The sequence below is a fragment of the Triturus cristatus genome, chromosome 5_2 (assembly GCF_964204655.1).
Source record: "Triturus cristatus chromosome 5_2, aTriCri1.1, whole genome shotgun sequence".
Lineage (NCBI taxonomy): Eukaryota > Metazoa > Chordata > Amphibia > Caudata > Salamandridae > Triturus > Triturus cristatus.
This window is the reverse complement of record NC_140588.1, coordinates 264401347-264407480: the sequence shown is the minus strand read 5'-3', so window position 1 is coordinate 264407480 and position 6134 is coordinate 264401347. Positions and strand designations below refer to the sequence as shown.

At 57.7% G+C, this 6134-nt stretch overlaps 1 pseudogene; it reads left to right on the top strand.

The window, feature by feature from the left end:
• Nucleotides 1-801: 801 nt before the first annotated feature.
• Nucleotides 802-2455, top strand: LOC146822852 (28S ribosomal RNA; annotated as a pseudogene).
• Nucleotides 2456-6134: the final 3679 nt, after the last annotated feature.

The window sequence follows — 6134 nt, the reverse complement described above, 5'->3', positions numbered from 1 at the left end:
TCATGAGCACCAGTTCTCCTGTGCTCATTCTGTCATGTGCACAGGCGCACTAAATCCCTCTGCTGCAAACAGCAGAGGTATTTCCTTGTTTTTGGTCCTTGGGAGATGGAGAAGTGCTTCCCTAACCTCCCAAGGCCTGTTTTTTATTTTTGATGTAATGACGATCGCACGCATGGCGCGCTGACATCATTACATTGAAAAATGAAACTGAAACTTAGTTTCAGTTTCATTGTTTCGGTGCCTTGGGGCTATCTCAACCCACCGAGCACTGAAACACTTGAGAGAAGTATTGTTGGAAAGAAGAAACCTCCCCTTTTCAATGGTACCCTTGCCAAGTGAAACCCTGCTACGAGAACTTTGAAGGCTGAAGTGGAGAAGGGTTCCATGTGAACAGCAGTTGAACATGGGTCAGTCAGTCCTGAGAGATGGGCGAGCGACGTTTGGAAGAGACAGGCAATGGCCTCTGTTGCCCTTGGCTAATTGAAAGGGAGTCGGGGTCATATCCCCGAACCTGGATTGGAGTAGACGGGTGCCCTTGCGGCGTCCAGTGCGGTAGCGCAAACGATACTGGGGAAGTCTGTGGAAGCCCTGGGGAGAGTTCTCTTTTCCTTGTGAAAGGCAGGGTGCCCTATAATGTGGTCCCCCGAGAGAAGGGTCCAAGTGTTGGAAAGTGTAACGGTTCCAGTGACATCTAGTGAGCACTCGCTGGTCCTTAAAAATCCACGGGAAATAGTGTAAATTGTGCATCGGGCCATACCCATATCCGCAGCAGGTCTCCAAAGTGAACAGCCTCTAGCATGTTGGAACAATGTAGGGAAGGGAAGTCGGCAAGTCAAATCCATAACTTTGGGATGAGGATTGGTTCTAAGGGGTGGGTTGGTGTGGCTGGGGCACGAAGCCGACTTAGAATTGGTGCGGACCAGAGGAGTCAGACTGTTTAATTAAAGCAAAGCATTGCGAAGGCCCTTAGGCGGGTGTTGACGCTTTATGATTTCTGTCCAGCGCTCTGAATGTCAAAGTGAAGAAATTCAATGAAGCGCCGGTAACAGCTGGAGCAACTATGACTCTCTTAAGGTAGCCAAATGGCTCGTCATCTAATTAGTGACTCGCATGAATGGATGAACAACATTCCCACTGTCCCTACCTACTATCTAGCAAAACCACAGCCAAGGGAACGGGCATGGCAGAACCAGCAGGGAAAGAAGTCCCATTGAGCTTGACTCTAGTCTGGCACTGTGAAGAGACATGAGAAGTGTAGGATAAGTGGGAGGCCCTTGGGCTGCCGGTGAAATACCACTACTCCTATTGTTTTTTCACTTACCTGGTGAGGCGGGCGTGTCCCGTGGAGCTCTCGCTTCTGGCCCCAAGCGCCCGGCACCCACCGGGCTGGCCCACTCCAGGGACAGTGGCAGGTGGGGAATTCGACTGGGGTGGTACACCTGTCAAACGATAATGCAGGTGTCCTAAGGCGAGCTCAGGGAGGCAGAAATGCAAAAGCTTGCTTGATCTCGATTTTCAGTATGAATACAGACCGTGAAAGTGGGGCCTCACGATCCTTTTTACTTTTTGGGTTTCAAGCAGGGGGTGTCCTAAAAGTTACCACAGGGAGAACTGGCTTGTGGCGGCAAAGAGTTCATGGCGATGTCGCTTTTTGATCCTTCAATGTCGGCTCTTCATATTATTGTGAAGCGGAATTCACCAAGCGTTGGATTAGTCAGCCACTAATAGGGAAAGTGAGCTGGGTTCAGACCATTGAGAGACAGGTTAGTTTTACTCTCCTGATGATGTGTTGTTGCAATATTAATCCTGCTCAGTACGAGAGGGAGGAACCGCAGGTTCAGATGTTTGGTGTATGTGCTTGGCAGGGCCGGACTGGGAACCGAATCCGGCCCTGGCAAACTGCTCGGCCGCCCCCCCCCCCCCGGGGTGAGGGGGGGATGCAGCCGAGTAGTTTGTGAGGGCCGGTTTCGGCCAAATGTGTTACAAGGGGCCAATATTGCCAACCCCCGGTAACAAAAACGGCTCCCCATGGGCCCAAAACTGGCCCCCACCCTAGCGACCCACCGGGGAAATGCCCGGTGCCCGCTACAGCTATTCCGGCCCTGGTGCGTGGCTGATGAGCCAATGAGGTGAAGCTACCATCTGTGGGATCATTGCTGAACACTTCTGAGTCAGAATCCCCCCTAAACCATAATGATGCCACAGTGCCCTGTAGACTCGTTTGGCCTGGGATAGCTGGCCTCTTTTCGGGGCCAGTGCATAGAGCCGCTCGCTTGGAGACGGGAGACCGGACATAAGGGGGCTGCCTCCATCTCTTTTAGTGCACCGCATGTTCATGGGGCACCCGGTGCTCAATCATTCATAGACAACCTGATTCTGGGTTAGGGTTTCGTAAGTAGCAGAGGAGCTATCTCGCTGTGATCTATTGAAAGTCCTCCTTTGAGCTAAGCTTTTGTCTCCGTCCATGGGCGCCGCAGATGCCCTCCTCACCACACCCAGGGGTGGGTCCCTCTGCTGCCAGGCCTGTGGGAGGGATGAGGAGGGGGACGGGGCCTGCAGGAGGCTGCCTCTACCATGTGCCAGCCGTCACGGGGCCCTCCCCCTCCCACCCTGTGCCACTGGAGTGTAGGGATGGGGACCACCATCCCATGTGGGTCAGCTGGGTGACCAGATGGCCTGGGCCACGTCCCTCTCTCCCTGCTCCTGCACAAGTCAAAGGGTGGCAGGAAGCCCCTGGAAAGGAGCCTCCCAAGCAGCAGCCTTGGGGTGCCTGGCCACCCTTGCCGGACTGCCGTGTGATGGGTCCGGTCGTCCTGGGCCATCTGGTCATGGGGTCGTTCTGGGCCATCTAGTGGCTGGGTCCTCCTGGGGGCTTAATAGTCGAGGAAAATGGGCTCCTCGGGCAGGCCCAAGGGGCGTGGATGTGGCCTTTGCTTAACTCTCCTTGGTTCCTGCCCCCGCGCTCCAGGAAGGTGGAAGGCACCCACCGAGTCATCACCTGGAGCCCAGGGTATGGGGCTGACAGTCAGTAGCCAGGGCAGGGCAGCTGCAGACCAGGGAGGACTCCCCAGCTCCCTGCTGGCTCCGGGACAAGGAGCGGCGGAAGGCCAGCCCTGCGTGAAGGCCCAGCCCCCAAGGCACCAAGCTGGAGCAGGAGCCCAATAGAACTTGGAGAAGCCCTGAGCAGCCGATGCCTGGGCCCAGTCTGGGATGGCAGCGACTTGTGGATATCCTGCACCACCCAGGAGATGCGGTCGGCAGGCCGGGTGCAGTGCTACCCCTTCTCCTAAGGGTGAGCGGGGCTTGGTAGAGGGGAAGAGGGAGGCCGGGAAATCAGCCCTCTTATCTGGCTGAAGTGGGAGGCCGTGGTGGTGCCCTGCTGTCAGAGCTCCGTCGGGGCCCAGGCTCCATGTAGGCAGGAGGAAATGGGCTCCTTGTACAGGGCGGCCTGGGACAGTCCATCAGATTCTGGTCGATCATTCCTATTTGGTGACTTTAGGCTGCTTGGTTGGAAACACCTGAGCGTGGACCCAGTAAGGGTTTCCGAGCCTTAGAGTGGAAAAGACAGGGCTGGGCAGTGAGCCCAGATTTGCTAGCCCACTAGGGGAGGGGATGCTGCCCCTGCGTGGCCGGGACCAGGGCCTTGGCTCCAGTGGGCCCTCGGGTGCATCCATCCAGCCCGGGGAGACCCCCCTGCTTTGCTGGGGTCAGAAGCATGAACTAGGCCAAGTGCCTTAGGATTCGGCGGACGCTGGGTTGCAGGACCCCTCCCCTGTGGCCCATTGTGGGTCCCAGGGGGGCTCCATCGGGCCCTGCCAGAGGCTCTCCACAGCTGTGCTGGGTTCAGGAGCAGAGACCGGTCCCAGGGCTTGAGCTCCGGCAGGCCCTGGGGTGCAGGAGCCCCAGTCCTGCTGGCAGGCGAGGTTCCAGGAACCCGGTATGAGGTTCATCGGTCCTGGGAAGGCTCTCCCCGGACTGGCTGGGTTCAGAAGCAGGGACTGGACCCAGGGCGTGAGCTCCAGCAGGCCCTGGGCTGCGGGAGCCCCTGTCCTGCGGGCAGCTGACTTTCCGGGTGCCAGGGACGGGGTCCATCGATCCTTGGTAGGCTCCCTGGGCCTGGCCGGATTCAGAAGCGGAGGCCTGTCCTGGGGATTGAGCTCCAGTGGGCCCAGGGGTGCGGGAGCGCCCGTCCAGAGTTTCCGGCCACCCAGAACGGAAGTACGTCTGGACTGGGGAGTCTCCCCAAGCCTTTCTAGGCTCAGAAGCAGGGCTTAGACCCGGAGTTTGAGCTCCGGCGGGCCCCGGGTGCCTTGGATGAGGGTCCATCTGGCCCGTGGAGGCTCCCCCGGCATGGCTGGGTTCAGAAGGTACATTGTGGGCAGATTAGCATCCTTTGGGCCTGGCCATCTGGTTACGCCCATCCCCTCAGCCATCAGGTCACACACAATGCTTTCCAATTGGATGACCAGATGGCCGGGCTGCCCTGGAAGTCCCGATGAGGGCTCATTTGCCTCCCCGATCCCAGCCAGGGCTCCAGGAGGTCAGGCTCCTTCGCGCCTTGGGTTCCCTCTGTCACGTGTGGGGCATGGGCTACCAGAAAGTGGGGTAGCCTTCCTCTGGATTACTGGAGACAGAGTACGCCAGAACCCCTCATGGGCTGGCGGTTCTCAGCTGGTGACCAGATGGGCTAGGATCGGGCAACAGCTCCCCCCATCTGGGGCTCCATTCTTCGGCTCACCGGATGGCAAAGTGCCCAGGTTGGGCTCTATTTGGCTGAGGCAGTCCTCTCTTGGGCATCCGGGCCAGAGAGCTCTGGCCGGGCACTCCCATCCTGGGAGCTATCCTCTGCTCCGCCATGGGCCAGGGTCCGGGCTGGCCTTCTCTAGCTTAGCTGGGTTCAGGAGCCCCAGCCAGGGCCCTTGGTGGCCCTGCGGTGGAGGGACCCTGCCAGGGGTGGGCCCCTGCATGGCACAGAACTGGCGGACGGGCCCAGGGGACCAGGTTGTATTCTCCCGCTCCACCATGGGGCCGGGACAGGGTCCGTCGAGCCCGGGCAAGCCTCCCACCTGCTTTGCCCGCGTGTCAAGTTGCCAGGGAGACCAGGTCAGAGGTCGGTCACAGACCCCCACATTCACTGCCTGGAGCCTGAGGCCCAGCTGGGTTCTCTGAGCCCCCGGGACGTAGAGCCCCTGAGCCCTCCAAAGGCAGCCAGGAGCCCTTTTGTTGAGGCTCAGGACAGGCAGATTGCCGTCCTTTGGGCTCAGCCATCTGGTCACGCCCATCTCCTCGGCCATCTGGTCGCACCCATCCCCTCGGCCATCTGGTCGCATCCAATGCTTTCCAATGGTGCAATCAGATGGCCGGGCTGCCCTGGGAGTTCCGATGAGGGCTCGATCGTCCCCGTGAACCCAACCAGGGCATCAGGAAGGCCGGGCGCATGGGCGCCTTTGATCCCCTCTGTCTAGAGGTGCGCACAGGTTACCAGAAAGGGGGTTAGCCTTCCTTCGGATTACTTGGGGCAGGGTACTCTGGAACCCCTCTCAGCCTGACGGTTCTCAGCCAGCGACCAAACGGGCCAGGACGTGGGCAGGGTAGGTGATCTGCAAAATCCCTGCCAGGGTGGACTAATTCCTAATTTACCTGTGGGTAAGTGTGGTCAGGCTGTTCATCTTGGTGTAGAGCTGGACATTGCTCATGTCAGTAAACAGGAATCAGCTGAGCTGGAATTCCTGTGTGTAATGACCTCGCAGTGTCAGCTGAGTGCTTCTCTGTCTAAACTAGGAAGTGGTTCTCTGTTGTGATAGTGTGCTATAGTGGAAATGTAAGCAATGCAGTTTCAAATAATGTTATCCTGCATGGTCTTGCACATGATTAAAATGGAAGCAGCTTAAACATGAGCTGCTTAATGGCAGCATTCCTAATTGGGCCTATCCTGACCACGACATCAGGACGCCAGCAGGGATCAAAGCACTATTATGAATAACAACCAGCCATCTGAGTAACCAGCCCTTCTGTGACTACCATATATATTTGCAAACGCCCAGGTACAACCCAATGTTCCTTCCTTCTTTCTAAAAAAAATCAACCCAAGGCGGTCCCTGATTTTGTTTTTTTAAAAATTCTGAGCTTGTCTC